The sequence below is a fragment of the Micromesistius poutassou genome (genome assembly GCF_964030765.1).
Source record: "Micromesistius poutassou genome assembly, chromosome: 15".
Taxonomy (NCBI): domain Eukaryota; kingdom Metazoa; phylum Chordata; class Actinopteri; order Gadiformes; family Gadidae; genus Micromesistius; species Micromesistius poutassou.
In genome coordinates this window covers 4,782,879-4,786,816 of record NC_140285.1, presented here as the reverse complement: position 1 = coordinate 4,786,816, position 3,938 = coordinate 4,782,879, and positions in this window count along the sequence as shown.

Here is a 3,938-nt window from a genome sequence, read left to right as displayed (position 1 = left end):
TCCGGGCGAGACTGGGAGGTGTGTGTGTGTGTGTGTGTGTTGTGTGTGTGTGTGTGTGTGTGTGTGTGTGTGTGTGTGTGTGTGTGTGTCGGTGTGTGTCGGTGTGTGTGTGTGTGTGTGTGTGTGTGTCCAAAAAAGAAGAGGGAAAGTGTCCCGCGCGGGCCCCTGTGGGACAGGGGATGGCTCTAATCCGCTTTAATGAGACACTGCGTGCCCATCTATGTGTTCACGACAAAGAGAGAGAGAGAGAGAGAGAGAGAGAGAGAGAGAGAGCGAGAGAGAGCGAGAGAGAGAGAGAGAGAGATGAGAGAGAGAGAGAGAGAGAGAGAGAGAGAGATGAGAGAGAGAGAGAGAAGATGGAGCCAAGGCTTTGAAGATGCAGCCTGATGAAAGAAAGAGACATCGAGGGAGTTTAGTGCCACACCACCCATGGACACTGCACTCTTCTCTCCTCCCCCTCATCCTCTTCCTCCCTCTCCTTCCCTCCCTCTCTCTCTCCCTCTCACTTCTTTCTTTCTCCTTCCATCTCTCTCTCTCCCAGACAGAGCTGCACCCCTGAGGGACAGAGCGGTCTGTCTGCTTATCATATTTGTACAGGATGAGACATCATCACCAGTCCCTGTCTGGGACTGGAGAGAGGAGGAGGATGAGGAGGAGGAAGAGGAGGAGGTGGGTATTCTGTTTGAAAATAGAAGTTGGACGGAAGTTGGAGATAGTAAGTAGTGCTGGGTATAGTAGGAGCTAAACTAGAACTATCGAAGAATACATTTATTTTAGTTTTAGCAGTGTAAACTTAAGTGAGCGTCAATGCAAAACACTTATTAATTCATGTATAATAATCATATAATGGAATTAGTTTTCTGGGAAATGTAAGAATGTCATCCACAAGTTCTGCATCAGAAAAATGTTCAAACAAAAGTTCCATGCGCTTATGAAATTATGGCATGGCAAGGCACACAAAGAAAAAAAACGCACAAACTTAAACTATTTCCTCACAAAACCAGGTGTGAGGTGGGGGAATGTATCTGTGTTGATAAAAAGAAAGAACGAGAAGAGAAATGCAAGAAAGCATGTATGACGAAAAGGGGAGAAAGGAAAAGAGTGAGGGCGCTAATACGGAGTGAAGCGGGATTAGCGCGCGGGGATAAGACTAGTCACAATGCAGCGCAATCATGAGGTTAGCTAAAACACGCTAATTAGTGACTCGACACATTTAGCCCCTGTTTTGAAACAACACACACTGTCAAGCAGCGGGTGGTTTTGTGTGTGCACCACACACACACACACACACACACACTCACAGATAATAATTTGGCCTTAATCAGTGCCAGTACCCTGGTAGTGAGGGACGAAGGGAATCTGCTACAGTGCTAACAGACCGGCGTATTCTTAGCCCCCGGGTTGTCAAGAGGCAGGACAGAATCTTCAAAACGAGTCTAGCGGTGGCTAAGGGGGTAACTGGATATAAGCAGCCACAGGTCAGGGTACAAAGCATTTTAACTGCAGTGTAATGGCTTTATTTTCCGTTTTTTTGGGGTGGGGTGGGGGGGGTGGGAGAGACCTTCTCCAGCAGCAGCAGCAGCAGCAGCACATGCTGCATGCCATGTTGCTTTACACGACGCTAGGCTATTTTAGGAGACCTTATCAAGCCCTCACCCCAGACCCCAGACCCATCTGTAATCTCCGGGCTGGACACCATGCCTCTGATAGAGGACGAGAAACAGGGGGTTTTCCCTGAAAGAAAAACACGCAGGGGAAAATATATCTTACATAAACTCAGCCGGACAGAGAGAGAGCCTCCCTATGCCAACAACACTGGGAGACAGCCATGTTGTTGCAAACATGGCGGATGAGGTATGGCATGAGCGGGAGGGGAAAGAGGCATATCCACGCGCTTGATAGCTGCTGGGTCAAAGTAATGGCTGGAATGAATGGGATTCAAAGCTGTGTGCCAGGGCTTAATGAAATGATATTCCAAGACCAAGTTATCATTTTTTTAACTGACATGCACAAGTGACACCAAGAAGGAAATACTGTGGTGTGTGTGTGTGTGTGTGTGTGTGTGTGTGTGTGTGTGTGTGTGTCTGTGTGTGTGTGTGTGTGTGTGTGTGGGTCTGGGTCTATGTGTGTTTGTAAATGTGTGTAAATGTGTGTAAATGTGTGTGTGTGTGTGTGTGTGTGTGTGTGTGTGTGTGTAAATATGTGTGTGTATAAATGGGTTTATGATGTGCGCATGCCCACTGTGTGTGTATGTGTGTATGTCTGGTCGTACACGCCATGTTTGCCTCATGAGTTTGAGTGCATATACTGTACATGCATGTTTGTGTGTGCGGGGGAGCTTGTGTGTTGTGTGTGTGTGTGTGTGTGTGTGTGTGCACTTCCTTTTGCGTGGCCAGGTATAATAAGGGTCTGGGAATCACAGCGCCAGACCACGGCAAGGTCAGGGCTCCGCACTGTGACAGCAGCTCTAACAATGGTGGACGTAGGCTGGTGTGCATGCACGTGCACGTTTCGCCACACACACACACACACACACACACACACACACACACACACACACACACACACACACACACACACCCAGACGCTCGGTCAGTCAACAGTGCCAGATCCCGCTGCCTAGATGACATTTACACTCAACCTTTCCACGCGGAGATTGATTGGGGTTAAATCCATGCTGCCCAAAAATCTGTCACTACTCAGGTGTGTGTGTGTGTGTGTGTGTGTGTGAGGGAGCGAGGGAGAGAGAGAGACACACAGGGAGACAGAGAGAGAGAGCCTTTGGATATGTGCACGCAATTGTAATTAGAGTTGAGCGTTGGTGGGCAGTCCGTCTACATTTTGACGTATGCGTGCCATTATGTGAACTGCATATTGTGCATGATGCATGTCCGTCCAGTTCCCCTGAGAGATACAGTAACAACACATTTACAACACACACAGCGAAATAGAGTGCAAATATTTGGACCGTTCAGCCGGCGAGTTAGCACCGGCTAACTTGATTCATAACAATATTTCCATTCTGCACGCTGGCTATTTGAGATATGTCTAGCTTGCTAGCTCATAAACAGAGTATCATGTTGAGTTAGCTTTGGCTAAAGTCATGTTTGGTTCTTGAGAGACACATCACTTGTATAACAAGCGGGAGAGGTTTTTCTGAACGACCCAAAATGAACACGTTGGTTAAAGTATTGGTTAAAGTGGGGCAGAATGCGTTCTTTCTAAGCACGTCAGAGATGGTCTAATCACCCCGACAGATTAACCCCAACACCCTTAAGACCTTCTGAAAAGCGTCCTTGCAAAATATACGGAACTAATTGTCACTGGTAAAATTGGAAATCCACACTTATAAGGACCTTTCCTTTTTAGTCAGGCAGGATTTGGTGAACCATCGATGATGTATAAGTGGATAAAACACCACTCGTCCCTTATCTCAGACCCGAGGTCACCTTACCGTGTCCTAATGATCCCGGGGTTTCTGGTTTCTCGGTGCCAAGTTTCATGGGGTTGTCATTATCCGACAGGTCACAGAAGTCGTTTTAGACAGCCATGTTAAAGCTGCACACAGGGCCCACTGCCCTCACGGCTAAGGGACTCTCTGGTACCACACAGGGCCCACTGCCCTCACGGCTAAGGGACTCTCTGGTACCACACAGGGCCCACTGCCCTCACGGCTAAGGGACTCTCTGGTACCACACAGGGCCCACTGCCCTCACGGCTAAGGGACTCTCTGGTACCACACAGGGCCCACTGCCCTCACGGCTAAGGGACTCTCTGTTACCACCGTCCTCACTGCTAAGGGACTCTCTGGTACCACACAGGGCCCACTGCCCTCACTGCTAAGAGACTCTATGGTACCACACAGGACCCACTGCACTACGCCTCACTGGTAAGGGGCTCTCTGGAACCACACAGGGCTCACCGCCCTCACTACTAAG